At 38.2% G+C, this 22,501-nt stretch overlaps 1 protein-coding gene across 13 annotated transcripts in view; it reads right to left on the bottom strand.

Annotated features, from left to right (window-relative positions):
• Positions 1 to 8,026: 8,026 nt before the first annotated feature.
• The window catches only part of CFAP91 (cilia and flagella associated protein 91), a 140,253-nt gene continuing 125,778 nt past the window's right edge, over positions 8,027 to 22,501 (bottom strand). For 7 of the 13 annotated variants that reach the window (XM_082394891.1, XM_082394888.1, XM_082394894.1 and 4 more), the window contains one exon: positions 8,027 to 9,285. The gene's annotated coding sequence lies outside the window, so the exon portion shown is untranslated. Of the gene's footprint in view, positions 9,286 to 12,977; positions 14,579 to 17,029; positions 17,189 to 17,776; positions 17,955 to 22,501 lie in introns of all 13 variants that reach the window. The other 6 variants (XR_014245420.1, XR_014245422.1, XR_014245421.1 and 3 more) reach the window with 6 other exon arrangements.

Below are 22,501 nucleotides of genomic sequence, written 5' to 3'. Positions count from 1 at the left end.
GTGGTGCATGGGCTCCTCATTGCGGTGGCTTCTCTTGTTGAGGAGCATGGTCTCTAGGTGTGAGGGCTTCAGTAGTTGTGACACGTGGGCTCAGTAGTTGTGGCTCACAGACTCTAGAGCACAGGCTCAGTAGTTGTGGCGCACAGGCTTAGTTGCTCCGTGGCATGTGGGATCTTCCCGGACCAGGGCTCAAACCCATGTCCCCTGCACTGGCAGGTGGATTCTTAACCACTGTGCCAGCAGGGAAGTCCTTTGACCTTTATTTAAAATAAAAAACAGTGAGGAGAACATTTCTGCATCTTTTCTAAATCCTCCATTGGAGGTTTCTTAAGTTGTTGAATGTTGTTTGTGCAATGATAAATGGGATAAGTCCCTTTCAGGATTCAGAAGGCCCTTACTCCCTTTATGACTTACTTGGTTCCTTGATAACATTAACCAGTTGAATCATAAAAAGTTAAATATTATTTACTATAAATTAATGTTGTAAATTAGAATTATGTTCTTAACTCATTTTATAATATAAAATACCAAGACATCATAAATGTTTTCCAAAACCACACAAATATTTGCTTCTACAAACAGGTATGTAGAACTTCATTGAATAAATACTTATTGAGAGATTACCATGTGCCGGAGACTGTGCCAGGCACCAGGATATAAACAAATGAACTCACGAGACGCAGCTCCTGCCTTCCCCTCAGACCTAAGAGGCCAATTGGTGAAAGAGATGATTCCATAAGCATTTAGGATCAAGTGTGATATGTGCCATGGCAGAGGAAGTTCAGGTGTTATGATTGTGCCCAGTATCAGTGTTTGCTCCCACATTTTTTCCGTTGGAATCCTTGAGGGTTTAGAAATAAAATATCATTAAAACCTGTATTGAAGACATGTCTTCCATGGTAAATCTCTCTGAATGGTAAATGCTTGGGGAGGGACAGTTTCCTTGGGAAAGTCTTCAATTCTAAAACTTGAACGCACATTAGATCACTTGGAAAAAAAACCCTTGCCTTGCTCCTCTTCTAAAGATCTGTCTTGATTGGTCTAGACAGAGGCTGAAGAGCCACTTTTTTAAAGTACTCAGATGATTTTAACATGCAGCCGTTGTTGAGAACCACTGTGGTCCCCACTTCCAGTTTTCTTAACATTTGACACCTACAATAAAGATACTTCCTTCTTCAATGGTTTTTTAAGTTTTCTGGGAAATTCTTCTTCATGATACTTATGGCTTCCTTCTAACTGCTGTGATGTCTGGTAGCGAGGGACCCCTTATTATCAACACTTAGATTCTGCAGAACATGAGGCACTCATTCCTCTCACTTCTTCACTTATGACAGCATATCCATATTCTGTCTCTCTCTTACTCTTCTCCAGGTAAGATGGAGAAACTCATCTGATTGGTTAGAGATTGAAACCCACTGGGCTACTTTCCATGTATGCTTGCTGCATAAAAGTATTCCAAGTCTCCCTAGTAGATGCAACTCACTCCCAAGTGTGTACCATGATCTAGAATTGAGGAGGGGGATGAGAGTCAGTAGTGGGAGCTCCCCCTGAACTAACATATACTCAGACTTTAATTTGTCTGGGAGCTCTGTGCTTCAGGAATTTGGACTCTCCAACAATTTTGTGCCAACAGTTTCTCATCCCAAAGCGATCCTTTAGTCACACTACAGACTTCTTCCTTGGATTTTACCTTGTCTATTCTTAAGCATTTTGAAGAGAGGCAAGGCCTTTGTCAAGAAGCACAAGGATTCACTGTGACTAATTATGCATGCATGCAAAAAACTTTTCCTGCCTCAGAAATCAGTTTGTTGTGATTGTGCATTGCTACTGACTGTACTACTGCAGCAACCCCAACCTACTACATGGCCCCAGTTGTCATGGTCACGTGGCTTTAAACACAAGTTTTGCTCATCACTCAGGATGTTTTCAAGAGCAAAGATTTATTAAAGTTGGGGTGTTTCAACTCAAGTCATTTTAAGCAGAGGGCTGCCAGTATCAGGAAAAAGTTTTCCTTTCTTGGTAAACTTCAATTAGCTAATGAGAATTTTGTAATACCTTATAGTTTCCTTTTTGCCTAAACACAAAGCTTAATTTTAGAAGACGATACAAGGATAAAGATTTTTTAGAAAATATTCTATTGTAAGTTTCATTATATGTTCTTTATTAGAAGTTGCTTTAAATCCTTTATTAAAGTAGGTATTGATTTTAACTTTAGTTCACTGCTGTATAGCAGGGGTGGGCAAACGATGGCCCGTGGACCAAATCTGGCCTGCTACCAGTTTTTGTACCTGAAGTTTTTTTGGAACACAGCCACAGTCATTCATTTATGTGTTATCCATTGCTGCTTTCACCCTAAAATGGCAGAGTTGAGTAGTTGCAACAGAGACCATCTTCCCTGCAAAGTCTAAAATGGTTACTATCTGGCTCTTTACAGAAAAAGTCTCCTGTTCTCTGCTGTTCCCTTCCTCCCACCTTGTACTCCATCATCCCTAACTCATGTCTTCTCATTTTGTGTTCCCGATTTTCCATTTCACAAGTGAATAATATAACCTTTACCTAGTTAAGGTTAGCAATTTTAAAGGAACAAAATAAAATTCAGTTGCCTCTTACTTGTGCAGTACTTTTCTGTCAATCAGTGATCCTCAAGGCAAACAAAACAAAAAAACAAAAACTTTGCCCCAATCCTAGTTTTCCTAGGATAAGGTAAAACCTTTCAAGTTTGTATGATCAGGTATTTTTTCAGCTCAGGAAATTTTTTATTATAACTTTGATTATTGTTTCTATTTTATTTGTTTTTGTTTCATCTTTAAGAATTCCAACTGCTTGCAGGATTGGTCATCCAGGGCTAACCTCTGTCTGTTATGATTCCCTGCTTCAGTTTTCTAAGAGGCCATTTCTTTTTGCCTCTTATTAAAAACACCAAGCAGATAGTTTCTAAAGGTTGTTTCCTATAGTAATGTTGTTACCAAGTCCAAGCTCGCTTTGCTCGCCACACGACAGGCCAATAAATCAGGAGACGAGGTGTTGAGGCAAGGAATAGTGACTTTATTCGGAAAGCTGGCAGACCGAGAAGATGGCAGACTAAAGTCTCAAAATAACCATCTTATCGGGGTCTGGATGCCAGTTTCTTTTATAGAACAGAGAGGGGGAGGAGGTGAGGAAGTAAAGTAAAAAGGCCATTAGTTTTGCTTGGCTTGGCCAGCATGGGGAGGGGATGTATTAATTTCTTCTTTTCTGCAGTCATTCACAGGTGGGCAGGGTCAGATTGTCTCCCAGTGAGCTGAACAAAGGCACTTTAGTTTAACATTCAGGCAGAGGGACAGGGTTCCCTGAGGCAGACCATTATGTATGATTATAACAAAAGTTACAAAAAGCAAAGGTTAAAGTCAAAGAAACAGATCCAACATGGAGTCAAAATTGGCTCTTTCTTGTTACAATTCCCCACTGTCAATGTCCATTCCACAGTATTGTGGGAAAAGGGGTGACAACCATTCTAACTGCTTCATCAGATGGATCTTTCTGGGAGTGTCCACCAGCGGTGCCAGTGTTCCAGATGTTGAGATTTGTCTTCTTTTGTTCCTCTTTAGAAAGTGTCTACTTTACACCTGTAGACTTAAAAAATATTCACAACCTAAAAGTTGAGAGTTATGTTTTATTCAGCGGGAATTTTTTTAGCACTTCAAACCCGGGAGGCAACATCTCAAGGAATTTGTGCTTTTCTATATATGGGAAGATGCAAGAGTCTGGGCTCACTGAAATCATTCCTTTGATATGCACCACAGCTATCTGGGGCCTGTATCCTGTTTTTTCACATCCTGAGTTTCCTTAGGGCTCACAATAGGGAGTGGCTGCAGTCTGATGGCTGCTAGATGGCAGGTATTCTTTTTCTTCCTGAGTTCCCTCAGGGTTCACCAGCTCACACTGGAGGGCTGCAATTGCTGATGACTTACATGGCAGGAAATATTCCATTTCTCAAATCCTCTCCTCTTGGTCAGGAATTTGACCAACATTTTGGAGACATTTCATGGTCAAATTTTGTCCCACGGTGCTAGGAGGCTCATCCTAGATCAGGCAAAAATTCTTGATATGCCACTCGAGGTGCTAATTTTTGGATTAGGCCCTACTGATAATTAAAGATTCTCTGGATCCTCTGTCTAATTATGATCCAAGAGACATTTTCCCTTGTTGCTTCTTCCCATACTTAGAATCACACTATTACAATTATTTTATGTTATAAATGTGATCTATTTCCTCAAGATGTTAACCATCATCTATTTTGTTGGAGGCCTGGTTACACACTAGGTACTGTAATAGACAACAGTCTTATAAAATAGACAGGATAAAAGTAATGCAGCTAGTAACACTGACAAAGTTATAGGGCAGCAGGGAGACACAAAGCACAAACAGTTTGGAAACAAAGAACTAATTAAAGCAATGATTAGCATAACTAGTTGTAATCCAGCTGCAATAAAATATCAAGTCCACAGGAGAGCCAGCTGGAGAGGCCAAATTCTGGCAGGATCAGGTAGAGAGAAAAAGATAAATGTTTCATCTTTGTTCACAAAGACGTACTTTATCAACTTGTCATAGGTCATAGCATAAGAGAAAAGGTTTTTCTGGAAAACAAAGATTAAAGCTAGTATATTTCCCAAAGTCATAAACCATATTCATCAGTTCATTCAGTCCCATGTAATTAATTCCTGTTTATCTGGATGAAATAATCAGGTTTCCCATTAGTTTTGTCATTTGTTACCCAGTCCAGTGGTATTATCTAAAGGCTATCAGAAACTTATATTTGTTAAAAAGTTTCTTTTTTATGAATCTCCTTGAAGATATGGCAGTTTTGCAAAGTATTACCTTAGTTGCCGATGAATGATGAAGGTCTTAAAAAGGCATGGTTAAAGATCTGATTACAATTCTTCTTGGCAAAGAAGTTTATCCAAGTTGTTGTGACATACAACATTTTAAGATAACAATTAAAATTATAACATTATACCAGGACATATACAAATTTCAGAAACTGTATATAATCTCTAGAATGTCTATATTAGTAACATTTACCATACAATATAACCTAAGAAGATTTATTACTCATTTGAAAATACTTCCCATGTAATTTAACATACCAAATGAACCTATCTTGCTTTGGGATGCTTCAGAAGCCCTTTGAAGAATCCCAAAGTTAGCTGGAGTCCAAAAGGACTTCATTAGAATTTGATTTAGGAAGTTTTGTCAAAAAACTAAAGAGTCTAGAACACTCAGTCAGATAGGATCACAGGTCACTGTGAAACAATTATTATTCACTTAACCAAAGTAACAATAAAAGATTTCAAAGGCAAATACAGAACTGATCACTTAAAAGGTAAAGAAACTTAAAATCTATTATCAAAGGCAGTTCAACATTTTAAGAAAACTTGTCCTCTTAACAGAGAGAAAAGCCAGATTCAAGTTTTGCACCAGCTTTTAAAAATTCATTTACTCAGTTAAGTTTAATCTCAGCCTGACCATGCATAAAACTCCTTTTACTCAAAACATATTTTGCATTTTCCTCCTGTATAATGAAATGTTTTATTATTTTCAGTAGCTTTAATTACATATTTAAATTCGAATCCCCGACTCTCAAAAACCTTAATTTCTGGTGAAAACCAAGAGGCAAGTAATAGTTACCAAAATCTGGAGAGGCTATTTTAGATAATTTTCAGAATGTAATTATTCCTATAGAGTTTACCTAAAAGCTCTTATCTCATTTGCATTTACTTTAAAGTTTCATCATATCAAGTTATTTTTCATGCTGACAAGTTTGCAACAGATATAACAAGGTTTCATTTAACTTCTCTTAAACCTAGGTGCAGTAAAAGTATTATACTTAATGTTGATGACTCTAAAGACATGTCTATATTAATTAGATCAACAAACTTAAACATTAATACCAGGTATTAATTTAATACTAAATATTTCCCAGTTCACCAGACCTGAAACCTTCATTTAGCTTAATTTCTCTTGTATTTAGAATTGTTTGGTTTGTAAGCGCTTACTTTTCTTTAAGCCAATTAAATAGAGCTCATTTACAGATTAACCTCAGCAATGTTATCCAAAGACAAAGACATATACAAACACAAACAAACAGAGAGACCTCATAGTTCTCCTTTCAAAATTTCAGCCCTGAGTCAGGTACAGCAGTGTAAAACCCATCAGTTTACAAAAGAGGTTGGATTAAAATTGGGTTTCTGGCACATGGAACAAATCAAGCTCACTTGTCTAAATGGCTCAACCCTTTTTACTTAATAGTTATGGAAAACAAGTCAAGTTCTAAATTACTTTGCCCTCTTTTCAAAATTTGCATTTTAAAAAGATGGCAGAGATGAGAGTTCCTGAGAAAACCAGATAGGACATTTGAATCTCAAAGATACAGGCAAGTTTCTCCGAGGATGACTTTGTTTCCTTCTCTGGAGTTTCCATGAGCGCCATTTGTAGGCTTAAAGAGTGCTCTGGTGGGACCCTGATGTCAAAGTGTTCTGGTGAAAAAGTTACTTGAGCATTTAATTTACAAAGGAGACTTGTCCCAAGAAAGGGGGATTGGATACTCTGGCATATATAAGAAGCTGTGTTTCAGGGTGAGGTTCCCTAGTTGGCATTCTAAGAGGTTGTAAGAATGAATGGTTTTGTACTTCTCCAGAAACTCCTGTGACCGGGATAGACTGAGATGTTTTCTGTGCCATCTTGGTGTTTACCACAGAATATGTGGCACCCGTATCTATTAGAAAGTCAATCAACTTGTTCCCTACTGTCGAAGTTACCCAGGGCTCCTGTGGGGAAACTAGAATCAGATGCCTCAAGTCTAAGGGAGTCCCCTGGCCTCTTACAGGATATCAGCACAAGGGAAATTGCCCTGCTGCGGAAGTGGCTCCCAGTCCAAATTGGGTGCCCTGTCGGGTCTTAGATGGTAATACTAAACCAGGTCCCTATGCTCCAGGGGTTAATATAGAAACTTCTATTCGATCCCCATGGGTAGGAGAAACAGGAGGTGGTGAAAGGAGTGAATATGTTGGTGGCATGGGGGGGCAGTTGAAACAACTGCCGGTGCAGCTTGCTCGGCCAGTGGGGGAGCTGGATAGGCCGGAGGGGCTTTAGATTTTGAAGTAACACACCCCCTCTCTCATTTTCTCCCTCTTCCCCTTGTAGAACAGGTTTCCCCTTGGGTTTCCTTTCAGACCACCGCACCATAAGGTGGCAGCCCTCTGACTCCTTTTCCTCCTGATGCAATAGCATAAATGCTCCTACATATGGAATCTCATCTCTTTTCTTTGCTCTTTTGCAAAACACTTCTAATTGTGAGATCGTATAATAATTGAGTGAGTCATTCAGGGGCCATTGCTCTTCTGAACTTAACATATATTGGGTCCACACCCTATTACAATAGTATATCATGTCTGTCTTAGTCATAGGTTCACATCTATGTTTTGCCCATTTATCTCATATACACCCCCAAAGGGCTCTTCTTCAGGATAGTTAGAGTTACTTCCCATTTTTATAAGTTTGATGACACCAAAACACAAAAGATGCAAACAAATTCCAACATTGACACAAAAAACCAAAACCAACGAACCCGTTCCCAGATCAGATAGAGTCCAACAACAATTCCCCTCTCCAACAGGGTACCCCAACCAAACAAATTAGCTTGTCTTATAAAGGAAAAGCCCAAATTGAGGGGGAAATATGCTCCCGGTGTGCACACCTGAGCAACTTACCCTCCAAAATCGAGTCCGTCGACTCATAGAAGTTTGTCAATTCCCTGCATCAACTGCCGAGTGCTGGGGTAGTTGGTGCCACTTCAGGGAATTCTGAAGGGAAGATCCACAGGACAAATGGTCCTGGCAGCTGCTAGGGCCTTGCTCCAATATTCCCTGACTGGGGCTGGCGAGCCACAAGCAGCAAGGCTCCTGGCTGGCTAAGCCCAATTTGTTACGGAGTCCAAGCTCGCTCTGCTCACCGCACGACAGGCCAATAAATCAGGAGACGAGGTGTCGAGGCAAGGAATAGTGACTTTATGTGGAAAGCCAGCAGGCCAAGAAGATAGCAGACTAAAGACTCAACATAACCATCTTATCGGGATCTGGATACCAGTTTCTTTTATAGAACAGAGAGGGGGAGGAGGTGAGGAAGTAAAGTAAAAAGGCCGTTTGTCTTGCAAAATATCTCCTTGCTTGGCCGCATTGAGGAGGGGATGTGTTAATTTCTTTTTTCTGCAGCCATTCACAGGTGGGCAGGGTCAGAATGTCTCTCTGTGAGCTGAACAAAGGCACTGTAGTTTAACAGTCAGGCATAGGTGCAGGGTTCCCTGTGGCAGGCCATTAAGCTTACAGTTATAGACAGTGATTCTAATAACAAAAGCAATGAAAAGCAAAGGCTAAAGTAAAAGAAACAGATCCAACATGGAGTCAGAACTAGCTCTTCCCTATTACAGTAAGATATTTTCTAAGATAGGCTTTTATTGTTTTCAGATAACATACATTTTCTTTCATAAGTTCTTTACATGGGTCCCATGTTGATTTGTTGTGGATGCTTTTGTTTATTTATTGTTTTTCCTATTTATTGATCTTTAAATGAGGAGAGATCTATTCAACCCTGACACTTGTCAAAACGTAGGATGGGCAGATTGCTCTCCAGCAGCACCCTCTCCATGGGTGTTGCAAGAATATACTTCTCAGAGCTAAAACTCAATGGTGACTTGATGTGCCATTGTATGGATATACCAAGGTTTACTTTTCTGTTCCTATGTAGATAGACATTTGGGTCAGCATGAATAGTGCTGCTACAGCATTCTTGTCATGCCTGTTGGTGTACATACTCATGCATTTCTTCTGGAGAATGAAATGTTGTGAGAATGAAATGCTGGGTCATGTGGATTGCATATTTTCAGTCTTAACAGATAATGCCAATGCACTATGAATAGCAAACCAAAACCACTTAAATATCCAGTAACATTTTTTATTTGATTCAACAAGCTGGCATATCTTCATAGTTAACAAAATGTTGGAATGAGACATGAGAAAATTTTCTCTTGAAGTAGAGCCTCTAGGAAACACCAAAGAGAATAAAGCTCCTTCATTTGATTATTATTACGGAAAATCATTTTAAATTATTGGGAGTTTAAAGAAAATAAATCTATTTTCCTCATGCATCACATATTGACAAGCCCATAAGAGCTGCACATCTGAGGAGAAGCACAGATGACTGGAGTGCTCTATGATGATTTGTACAGCTTCTTTTTAAAAAGATCATAGTCTGTAAAAAACAACACAAATATTTATGATTACATCATCTTTTTAGAAACAATCATTATCAGATCATCCAAAAAATTACTGTGATAGAATTACACAGAGTCCTGGTTTTGAAGTCACACAGCCCCAGACATATCCCAGCTCTGCCACTTACGGGCCCCATGATCCAAACGTTTCCTAACTCACCTCAGTTAGTCTCAGTTTCTAAATTCTACAACTTCAAAAAAGACTTTACATTAACTGGTATAACTTAAAAATTAATATGTGTATATAGTAAAAAAAAATTCAAACTACAAAAGGACAGAAACATGTGGAAAGTAAGCCTGTTTCCCCCCAGTCTGACCTACGGTGCTGTTTCCATGCCAGCAACAACTACTTACCAAGTTCACGTTGATCTTTCCAGGATTATTCTGTGTATATTGCAAGCATAATGCATGTATGTACATGTTCGTATATCTACATAGGTATTTCTAACTTATAACTACAGAATATGACACACAAAGGAAAGTACAAAAAAAAATCATTGTACAGCTTAATGAATTAATGTGTACTACTCATCTCTGTAAATACCACCCAGGGCAAAAAATCCCATAAGCTCACACTTTGTTCCAATCACAACCCTGTTCTTACCCTCTAAAAGAAATCACTATTCTGATTTTTATTTGATTTTTACAGTAATCACTTCCTTGCTTTTCTTTATATCATTACCTAAGTGTACACTCCTCAACACACAGTTTAGTGCTGACTTTGAATTTTATATAAATAGACTCATACTGTAGATTTTTTTTGGGGATTTGGCTTCTTTCAGTTCTTATTATATTTGTGAGATTCATCCATGTGTTTGTCTTTAGTTCTTCTTCATTCTTTTTATCTGCTGTAGAGTAGGAATTAACAAACTTTTTCTGCAAAGGGCCTAACAGTAAATATTTTAGGCTTTGTGGGCCAAAAGACAAAATCAAGCATATTATGTAGGTACTAAAATAACAAGAAAGAAAACAAATTTTTATTGATAAAATTCAGAAGACAGTAATAATAATTGACTACAGTTTTTTGTAATACAGGTCTCCTGCAGAAAAGAATGAAACTCTTATTTAGGGGATAACATTTTGCTTAATTGGGGTTCAGGTAATTTAAATTGATTGCAAATGTTCATCTGTTAATGGTGATGTGTAATGAGACTTCCCCCCATTGCAGTTTTGAAAATGTCTTTCAGACAAATATTATATGATATCACTTGTATGTGGAATCTAAAAAATAGTACAGAACAGAAACAGACTCACAGACATAGAAAACAAACTTACGGTTACCAAAGGGGAAAGGGGCAGGGAGGGAAAAATTAGGAATGATTAATAGATACACACTACCATATATAAAATAGATAAACAATAAGGATTTACTGTATAGCACAGGGAATTATATTCAATATCTTGTAATAATGTACAGTGGAAAAGAATTTTAAAACTGAATCACTTTGCTGTATACCTGAAACCAACAAAATATGTAAATCAACTGTACTTCAGTTTTAAAAAATGTCTTTCACAGATAGGTGCTGGCAATACTGATCTCAATCCATAAGCATGTGCTTTTAATTGTGCATATTTATTGCTTGGAAGGCATTTATAGAACTCCATTAGATTCTTCTCTTGATATTTGCCTTTTAGCACATCATTATAATGCAGATTAATCACTTCCATGAAGGTTAGATGGACATGCCTCCACTGCACAGTTAAATAACTTTGAAATACGGAAATTTCCTTTGCACTTGTTTCAAGGTCCAAAAATCGCTCCTGGAAGTATAGTTTAAGCTCAGAAAATACATTCACTGCAAATATGCATGGGAATGGACACCTTGTTTTTTTAGCTTTGGCAGCACGGGAAGTATATAAAGCAGCTTACTATTTCTTGTGATTCAGACAATGTTAGTTGCCATTGAAATGACTTTATCATAGTATAAATTCTACATACAGGTTCTGTTTTGCCTTGTAATTTTAGGTTGGATTCATTAAAAAATGTTACCAAGCCTGCAGCAAAAGCTAATTTCCAAAGTCATTCAGTGTTCCATGATGGTGGTTAAGGGTAGTTTTCTTAGAAAAATCTCAATCTTGTTCTGAGCTCAAAAAATCACACAAAAATGCTACCAGTGCTAAAGCATCAAGTGTCATGGTGGTAGGGCAAGTCAGGATATTCTGCTATTTCTGACAAAAAAAATTCATGGAACAATGAATTAACAATGGATAAATCCATGAGGCTGAGTGAGGATCACATTGACACAGCTGGCTAAATAACACATGATAGATTCAAACATCTTTCTACTAGTAAAGGGGTTATCTACCAAAAACCTAAAGCTGACATTCTGGGGAAATTTGGCCTTACGTCTGGGGCTCCTCCAGATTCCAATCCGTCATGCTTGCTCACACAGAGTTTTTAAAAGTCTTGCTGGTTTCTGTTTCCCTTAGTAAAGTCTTAGAACCAGATTTGGCCAGTGCCTCAAGGGAAGAAAATGGCCAGTGATCTTAGATCACTTAGGAAGGACTCTTTCCTCTCTACCATTTTAGTTCATCGAGTTCCCCTTTATTGCCAGAGCTCTTCACTGTCTCTGAAAGGTTACATTTACAATATATCCATAATTTTCTCTAATTCTTGAAGCTACCTACTGTATCTACTTAGAATCAGAAGACATGTCTATTTTGTTTTATTAATTCCTGTTACTTTTGTTTCCTTCCTTTTACTTTTTCTGCATCTAATTTGCCATTCTTTTTCTAAATTCTGGAAAAGGATACTTAGTCTTACTTTCACCTTTTCTCTTCTAATAAATGCCTTTAAGCCTACAAATTTCCATCTAAGCACCACATCAGTCCCATTTCACATGTTGGATATATATGTAGCATTTTGGTCATTTTTCAGTTCAAAATATTTTCAAGTTTCTATTCTGATATTTTCTTTGATGAACAGATTATTTACACCTGAACTTCCTAATTTCCAGACAAATTAGAATTATCTTGTCATTGATTTCTAGTTTCATTCCATTTTTATCAGAGAACACACTTTGCCACGATTTCAACTTTGAAATAGTTGACACTTGCTTTATGACACAGTATATAGTCAGTTTTTGCAAATGTTCTCTGTGTGCTTGAAAATAATTTGCATCCTGGAGTTGTTGGGTAAAATATTCTATAAATGTCCATTAGGTGAAATTTCTTAACTATATATCTCAAATCTTCTATTTTTTAGTTTTTTTTCCTCTGCTTGCCGTATCAGTTCCTGATAGAGATTAAAATTCCCAGCATTATTATGGATTTTTCTATTTCTCCTTGCAGTTCTCTTAACCTTTGCTTCATATGGTTGAGGCCATGTTATTAGATATATTCAAATTCTGACTCATTATACCTTCCCAATGAATTAAACCTTTATCTTTATGAAGTGTCCCTCTTTTGCTCTAGTAAGTACTTTCCGGCTTAAAGTCTTCTTTGTTTGTCATTAATATAGTTAACATCAGCTTTCCTGTGGATGGTGTTTTCATGGTGTCTTTTACTTTCCTTTAACTTGTAACCATTCTGCATATTTAGATTTTATATATAAAAGGCATACAATTGAGTTATTTTTTTAATTCCGTCTGACAAATTTTGACTTTACTTTGAGCATTTAGTCTATTTACATTTAATGTAATTAAATGATGAGTCAATGATAAACACCTACCATTTTATTCAGAGCTTTCTGTTGGTTCTGTTTCCTTTTTCTCTCCTTCTGTCCTCCTTTTGTACTGAGTGTTTTTTATTTATTTCATTTTCTTCTATTAGTTTAGATGTCATACATCTTTTCACTATCCTTTAGGATTTATCCTAAAGGATACAAAATGTTTCCTTGAGTTATCAACTGTAATGTTAGGTGATACTTTTATCCTCTTCCTAGACAATGCAAGTGGCTTGGGACAATTTAACCCATCTATGCCCTTTCTGACTTATATACTATTGTTGTTGTATAACTGTACTGCTGCTATTGTTGCTGTTTCTTCTAATTGTTGTTATATGCCATCAATAAATATTTATCCACATGTTGATCCTTCATTTATCTCCAACCTTCCAACTGGGATAATTTTCCTTCTGCTTGAAGAACACCCTTTAGTAATCTATTGTAGGGCAAATCTCCTACTGACAAATTTTCTGTTTCATTTATCTGAAAATGTCTTTTATTGTCATTCTCAAGGATATTTTTGAAAGGTATAGAATCCTATTTTATTATACTATTTAAGCATATTGAAAATATCATTCCAGTATTTTCTGGCTTTGTTTCTGGTGAGAAGTCAACTCTCAGCTTAATTATTGCTCTTTTGAAGGTAATTCATCTTTTCTCTCTCAATACTTTTAAGATTTTCTTTTCTTTTGTTTTCAGTAGTCATATTAAAATGCATCTAGGTATAGATTTCTTTTTATTTCGTCTACTTGGGGTCAAGAAGCCTTCTTAAACATTGACCCTTTCATTGGTTTTAGAAAATTCATATTTTATATGATTTCCCAACATATTTCTTCTCTTAGAAGTCAAATTTCTTGAATCAGTTGTCCATGCCTACTATCCTTTTGTCGCTTCCTAAGGATTAAGTTATACTACATCTATCCTTTTTTTCTGTAGTTTCCAATTCTTTGTCTCTGTGATTCTTTCTAGATAAATTATTCTGATCTTTTAATTTACAAATTTTCTCTTCAGCTGTATATATCCTGTTCTTAAATCTATTCATTGAGTTTCTCATGTTGACTTCTGTATTTTTAAATTCTAGAACTTCTATTTTCTTCAAATCTGCTATACCATTTTTATCATTTCTAGTTCTCTTAAAAATTTCCATATTGACTTTCATTTCTTTGAACATGGTAAGTGTCTTAGCTCAGGACGCCATAACAAAATACCTTAGACTGGGTAGCTTAAGTAACAGAAACATATTTTCTTTTTCTTTTTAAATGAGAACTCAGGATTTACTCTTTCTTTTTTAAAGAGAAACTTTTTTAAAAAAATTAATTTATTTATTTATTTTTGGCTGTGTTGGGTCTTCGTTTCTGTGCGAGGGCTTTCTCCAGTTGTGGCAAGCGGGGGCCACTCTTCATCGCAGTGCATGGGCCTCTCACTATCGCGGCCTCTCTTGTTGCAGAGCACAGGCTCCAGACGCGCAGGCTCAGTAGTTGTGGCTCACGGGCCTAGCTGCTCCGCGGCATGTGGGATCTTCCCAGACCAGGGCTCGAACCCGTGTCCCCCGCACCGGCAGGCAGACTCCCAACCACTGCGCCACCAGGGAAGCCCCTAAAGAGAAACTTAAAAAAAAAAAAATTATTACTTATTTATTTATTTTTGGCTGCATTGGGTCTTTGTTGCTGCATGTGGGCTTTCTCTAGTTGCAGCGAGCGGGGGCTACTCTTCGTTGTGGTGCACGGGCTTCTCATCGCGGTGGTTTCTTTTGTTGCGGAGCACGGGCTCTAGGTACGTGGGCTTCAGTAGTTGTGGCACGTGGGCTTAGTTGCTCCGCTGCATGTGGGACCTTCCTGGACCAGCGCTTGAACCCATGTCCCATGCATTGGCAGGCGGATTCTTAACCACTGCGCCACCAGGGAAGCCCAGGATTTACTCTCTTAACCACTTTCATATATAACATGTAGCAGTGTTCATTATATTTATCATGTTTATTACATCCCCAGTACTAATTTGTCTTGTAACTGAAAGTTTATATCTTTTGATTGTCTTCGTCCAATCTCCACTTCTCCCCCCACACCTCTGGTAACCACAGATTGATCTCTTTTTCTGAGTTTGTTTTTGAAGTATAATTGACTTACAAAACTATGTTTGTTCTTATTACACAACATAGTGATTCGATTTTTCTATACATTTCAAAATGATCCCGATAAGTCTAGTTATGATCTGTCACCATGCAAAAATATTACATAATTTTTGACTATATTCCCCAAATTGTACATTTCCTACCCAAGCCTCATTTATTTTTGCAACTGGAATCTCCCTCACCTATTTCTCTCTTCCATCCACCCCCTCCCCTCTGGAAACCGCCTCTTCGTTCTCTGTAGCTATGACTCTCTATATGGTTATGATTTTATTTTTTCTTTTGTTTATAGATTTCACATATAAGTGAAATCATACAGTATTTTTCTCTCTCGGTCTGATTTATTCCACTTAGAATGATATCCTGTAGATCCATCCATGTTATCACAAATGGCAAGGTTTCATTCTTTTTTATGGCTGAGTAATATTCCACTGTGTATACATGTACCACATCTTCTTTATCCATTCATCTACTGATGGGAACTTAGGTTGCTTCCATATCTTGGCAACTGTAAATAATGCTGCTATGAACATAGGGGTGCACATATCTTTTTTAATTAGTGTTTTCATTTTCTTTGGATAAATACCCAGGAGTGGAATTGCTGGATCACATGGTAGTTCTATTTTTAATTTTTTGAGGAATTTCCGTACTGTTTTCCATAGTAGCTGCACCAATTGACATTCCCACCAACAGTGCACAAGGGTTCCCTTTTCTCCACAGCCTTGCTAACACTTGTTTTTTGTGGTCTTTTTGATAATAGCCATTCTGACAGGTGTGAGGTGATATCTCATTGTGGTTTTGATTTGCATTTCGCTGATGATTATTGATGTTGAGGATCTTTTCATGTGCCTGTTGGCCATCTGTATGTCTTCTTTGGAAAAAGTCTACTTGGATCCTCTGCCTATTTTTTTAAATTAACTTATTATTTATTTGGCTGCATCGGGTCTTAGTTGTGGCATGCGGGATCTTCATTGTGGCATGTGGGATCTTTTGTTGCAGTGTGCGGGCTTCTCTCTAGTTGTGGCGCATGGGCACCAGAGCACACAGGCTCAGTAGTTGCGGCATGCGGCCTCTCTAGTTGTGGCATGCGGGCTCCAGAGTGAGCGGGCTCAGGTGTTGTGGTGTGCAGGCTCTCTAGTTGTGGTGCACAGTCTCAGTAGTTGTGGCACACATGCTGTAAAGCGTGTGGGCTCAGTAGTTGTGGTGCGCGGGCTTAGTTGCCCCGTGGCATGTGGGATTTTAGTTCCCTGATCAGGGATCAAACCCGCGTCCCCTGCATTGGGAGGCAGAGTCTCAACCACTGGACCACCAGGGAAGTCCCCCTCTGCCTAATTTTTAATTGAGTTTTTTTTTGATGTTGAGTTATATGAGTTCTTTGTATATTTTGGATATTAACCCCTTACTGTATATATCATTTGCAAATGTCTTCTCCCATTCAGTATGTGGCCTTTTCATTTTGTTGATAGTTTCCTTAACTGTGGAAAAGTTTTTTAGTTTGATATAGTCCTATTTGTTTATTTTTGCTTTGTGTCCCTTGCCTAACGAGACATAGCAAGAAAAAAAATACTACTATGGCCAGTGTCCAAGAGCATCCTACCTGTGTTTTATTCTAGAAGTTTTATGGTTTCAGGTCTCATATTTAAGTCTTTAATTTACTTTGAATTTACTTTTGTGCATGGTGTGAGAAAGTAGTCTAGTTTGGTTCTTTTCCATGTAGCTGTCTAGTTTCCCCAACACCATTTATTAAAAAGGCTGCATTTCCCCATTGTATATTCTTCCCTCCTTTGTCATAGATAACTGCCCATATAAGTGTGAGTTTATTACTGGGCTCTCTGTTCTGTTCCATTGATCAATTTGTCTGTTTTGTGCCAGTATCATACTGTTTTGATTACTGTAGCTTTGTAGTATAGTTTGAAATCAGGGCGTATCGTACCTCCAGCATTGTCCTTCTTTCTCAAGATTGTTTTGGCTATTAGGAATTTATTTTCTCACAGTTCTGGAGGCTAGAAGTCCAAGATCAAGGTGCCATCACGGTCCGTTTCTGGGGAGGACTCTCTTCCAGGCTTGTAGATGGCTGCCTTCTTGCTATGTCCTCACATGGCAGGGAAAGAGAGAGAAAGCAAGCTCTCTGGTGTCTCTTCTTATAAGAGCACTATTCCCATCATGAGGGACCCACCCTCCTGATATCATCTAATCCTAATTGTATCCCACAGTCCTCATTTCCAAATGCCATCATATTGGAGGTTAGGGCTTCAACATATGAATTCTGGGGGGGGGGGGGAGACAATTCAGAGCATTGCATTCCATCCCAGCCTCCCAAAATTCATGTCCTTCTCACAGGCAGAATACATTCATTCCATCCCAGCAGCCCCAAAGTCTTAAGTCATTCAAGCATCAACTCTAAGGTCTGAAGTCCAAATTCTCATCTAAATCAGACGTGGGTGAGACTCAAGGTATGATTCATCCTGAGGCAATATTCCTCTCCAGTGGTGAAGCAGGCACATTATGTACTTGCAAAATACAATGGTGGGACAGGCCTAGGACAGATATTCCCATTCCAAAAGGGAGAAATCAGAAGGAAGAAAAGAGTAATGGGTCCCAAGCAAGTCCAAAGCCTAGCTAGACAAATTCTGTTGGATCTTAAAATTCAAGATTAATCCCCTTTGGCTCAGCATCCTACCTTCCAGGTCCACTGGGATGGCAGCATTACTCCAATGGCTCTGGGGATGGCCCCACCCCTCCAGCTCTGTTGTCCCCCATCCCCACAGCCTCGGTGGGGATCCCATCGCTGCACCTCTGCCAGGGTAGGGTGCCATAGGTGGTCCCATCCTTAAGGTTCTGGGCAGAGGCCATCTGACCTGTTGAAACCGAGGAAGTGGTTGATAAGCCTTCAGGATTATTTTTCCCTCTTCTTAAATGCTGCACATTTGCAGCATAATGGCTCTATCATGTCATCCTGTCAAATCCAAGAAGTCTGATGCCTTCCTTCATCTTATGTCCATTCCTTCATTTCAAACTGGCAGAGTTCCTACTCTTATAATTCCATAGACTCTTTATCAAATAGGTGTTCAGCCACACCCTTAGTGTTATTTTTCAGAATGGATTTTCTCATATTTTGAAATATGGATAGGCTGAGAATTTTCCAAATCTACAAGTTCTTGTTTGTTTTGCTTAACTATTCCTTCTTCAGTTCATCTCTCTCCATTCATATTTTCCTATAAAAGCAGTCATGAGGAATCAAGCTGCTCCTTCAACACTTTGCTTAGAAGTCTTCTCAGCTAAATATCCGATTTCATTGCTCAGAAGTTCTACATTCCACAGAACACTAGAACAAAGTTCAGCCAAGTTCTTTGCCACTTTATAACATGGATTGCCTTTCCTCCAGTTTCCAATAACACATTCCACATTTCCATCTGAGACCTTGTCAGAATTGCCCTTAACACCCATATTCCCAGCATGCATCTCAAAACTCTTCCCACCTCTACACATTATCTAGTTCCAAAGTTGCTTCCACACATTTAGGTATTTGGTACAGCAGTGCTTCACTTGTGGTGCCAAAATCTTAGATTGGGCTGCCATAAAAAAATACCATAGACCTGGTGGCTTAAACAACAAAAATGTATTTTCTCACAATTCTGGAGGCTTAGAAGTACATAGCAGTAAGCATAGTTATTCTAAAATCTGTGTCTAATAATTCCAATAGCTTAGATCCCTTTAGGTCTGTTTCTGTTATCTGTACTTTCTGCTGCTTGTTCAAATTGTCATGTCTCTTCATATACTGGATATCCTTGCTGTGTTCTGGAACTTGTTCATGAAAAATTGTGAAAATAAATTGAGGTCTAGGATGATGCCAACTTTCTCCAAAGGGAATTTAAGTGTTGTCCCTGACAGTTTCCTTGAGGCAACAGGAATCAAGGATCTTCTAAATTTGTTTTATGGGACTGAGGGTTTTTTGATCTTTCAGATGATTAGAAGCTAAACTGTAGTGTATTCGAGGGGTGATTTACTTCCAGTGAACACTTTCTACTAGGGCATAACCTTATGGAGTCCCAGCCCAAATGGAGGAGGTTTACTAGGGACTCAACCTTGACTCCAGTTTTTGTCCCTCTAGTTTTGCAAAGCTTGTGAAAGTATTGCTCAGCTTTTCAGCCACATTTACTAGAATCTGCGTATTCTCTAAGGAAAAAAATGGCTCCAAATGCCAGACTCAACTCCATGGATTTTTCTACTCGTAAATCTTCCCCCAGAAATGCCTCACTATTTTATTACCTCTTTTGTCTTTAGCTGATTTAAAAATTTTGTTTTTAATCAGTAGTCCATGCCTACTGACCCTCTCACTAAATATTATGAAATAACCTCACATCTGTCCTTCCCTCTGAGAGAAGGAAGAGGAAGTGATATATACTATGGGGGCAACTAAGCATCATGTTCCAACCATTTAATAAAGTATTAAGAAGATACTGTATTAATTTATTGGTTAACCTTCCTTGCTGAGTGTCTGTAGCTAGCCTGGAAAGTAGGTTTTTTTTGAAACTATATTTTATAACCACAACATGCTTTACATAGTGAAAGTAAAATACGTTTCATTAAAACCTAAGTATAGAGCTTCCCTGGTGGCGCAGTGGTTAACAATCTGCCTGCCAATGCAGGGGACACAGGTTCAAGCCCTGGTCCAGGAAGATCCCACATGCTGCAGAGCAACCAAGCCTGTGCGCCACAACTACTGAGCCTGCGCCCTGGAGCCCACGAGCCACAACTACTGAGCCCACGTGCCACAACTACTGAAGCCCACATGCCTAGAGCCCATGCTCCACAACAAGAGAAGCCACCGCAGTGAGAAGCCCATGCACTGTAATGAAGAGTAGCCCCCACTCGCCACAGCTAGAGAAAGCCCATACCCAGCAACAAAGGCCCAGCACAGCCAAAAATAAATAAATTAAATAAAATAATTTTTTAAAAAAACAACCTAAGTATAAAAGAAAGAATCACTTTAAAACTCTTATGGCTTGATTTCAAAGATCACCGTAGATGTCATAGAACAGGTGTTATACTCAGAAGTAAATGCAGATGTATTCAATTCAAACGATGTAAATTATTAATCTTATTTAAGTGGCATGGAAGAAAAATGACTACCCCAACGTTAAAGATGATTTATTTTTAATTTTTAATTTATATTGGAGTATAGTTGATGAACAATGTTGTGTTAGTTTCAGGTGTACAGCCAAGTGATTGAGTTATACATATACATGTATCTCTTCGTTTTCAAATTCTTTTCCCATTTACGTTATTACAGAGTATTGAGCAGAGTTCCCTATGCTATAGAGTAGATCCTTGTTGGCTATCTATTTTAAATATAGGAGTGTGTACATGTCAATCCCAAACTCCCCCCCACCATTCCCCACTGGTAACCATAAGTTCGTTCTCTAACTCTGTGAGTCTCTGTTTTATAAATAAGTTCATTTGTATCATCTTTTTTAAAATTCCACATATAAGTGATGTCATATGATATTTGTCTATCTCTGTCTGACTGACTTCACTTAGTATGATAATCTCCAGGTCCATCCATGTTGCTGTAAATGGCATTATTTCGTTCTTTTCTATGGCTGAGTAGTATTCCCTTGTATATATGAACCACATCTTTATGCATTCATCTGTCAATGGACATTTAGCTTGCTTCCATGTCTTGGCTATTGTAAACAGTGCTGCAATGAACATTGGGGTGCATGTATCCTTTTGGAGCATGGTTTTCTGCAGATATATGCCCAGGAGTGGGATTGCTGGATCATATGGTAATTCTATTTTTAGTTTTTTAAGGAACCTCCATACTGTTTTCTATAGTGGCTACACCAGTTTACATTCCCACCAACAGTGTAGGAGGGTTTCCTTTTCTCCACACCCTCTCCAGCATTTATTTTTTGCAGATTTTTTAATGATGGCCTTTGTGATTGGTGTGAGGTGATATATCATGGTAGTTTTGATTTGCATCTCTCTAATTATTGGCATTGTTGAACATCTTTTCATGTGCCTCTTGGCCATCTATATGTTTTCTTTGGAGAAATGTCTCCTTAGGTCTTCTGCCCATTTTTTGATTGGGTTGTTTGTTTTTTTGATATTGAGCTGCATGAGCTGTTTGTAAATTTTGGAAACTAATCCCTTGTCGGTCGCATCATTTGCAAATATTTTCCCCCAGTCTGTGGGTTGTATTTTCACTTTGTTTATGGTTTCTTTTCCTGTGCAAAAGCCTTTGAGTTGAATTAGGTCCCATTTGTTTATTTTTGTTTTTATTTCCATTACTCTGGAGATGGGTTGAAAAAGGTATTGCTGAGATTTATGTCAGAGTGTTCTGCCTATGTTTTCCTCTAAGAGTTTTATAGTATCTGGTCTTACATTTAGGTCTTTAATACATTTTGAGTTTATTTTTGTGTATGGTGTTAGCGAGTATTCTAATTTCATTTTTTTACATGCAGTCCAGTTTTCCCAGCACCACTTATTGAAGAGGCTGTCTTTTTTCTATTGTAAACTCTTGCCTCCCTTATTGTAGATTAATTGACCATAGGTGCATTTATTTCTGGGCTTTCTATCCTGTTCCATTGATTTATATTTCTGTTTTTGTGCCAGTACCATACTATCTTGATGACTGTAGCTTTGTAGTATAGTCTGAAGTTTGGGAGCCTGATTCCTCCAGCTCCGTTTTTCTTTCTCAGGATTGCTTTGGCTATTCAGGGTCTTTTGTGTTAACATGCAAATTTTAAAATGTTTTATTCTAGTTCTGTGAAAAATGCCATTGGTAATTTGATGGGGATTGTGTTGAATCTGTAGATTGCCTTGGGTAGTATAGTTATTTTGACAATACTGATTCTTCTAATCCAAGAACATGGTATAACTTTGCATCTGTTTTTGTGTCATCTTCGATTTCTTTCATCAGCATCTTATAATTTTCAGAGTACAGGTCTTTTGTCTCCTTAGGTAGGTTTATTCCTAGGTATTTTACTCTTTTTGATGCGATGGTAAGTGGGACCGTTTCTTTAATTTCTCTTTCTGATCTTTTGTTATTAATGTATAGAAATGCAACAGGTTTCTGTGTATTTTGTATCCTGCAACTTTACCAAATTAACTGATGAGCTCTGGTAGTTTTCTGGTAGCATCTTTTTTTATATATATATAAATTTATTTATTTTTGGCTGTGTTGGGTCTTCATTGCTGTGCACAGGCTTTCTCTAGTTGCAGCGAGTGGGGCCTACTCTTCATTGTGGTGTGTGGGCTTCTCATCACCGTGGCTTCTCTTGTTGCAGAGCACGGGCTCTAGGCATGTGGGCTTTAGTAGTTGTGGCACATGGGCTTAGTAGTTGTGGCTCACGGGCTCTAGAGTGCAGGCTCAGTAGTTGTGGCGCATGGGCTTAGTTGC

Source organism: Balaenoptera borealis (assembly GCF_965194805.1).
Source record: "Balaenoptera borealis genome assembly, chromosome: 5".
NCBI lineage: Eukaryota > Metazoa > Chordata > Mammalia > Artiodactyla > Balaenopteridae > Balaenoptera > Balaenoptera borealis.
Note: the sequence above shows the minus strand (reverse complement) of the source record. Positions and strands in the feature narration are given on the sequence as shown.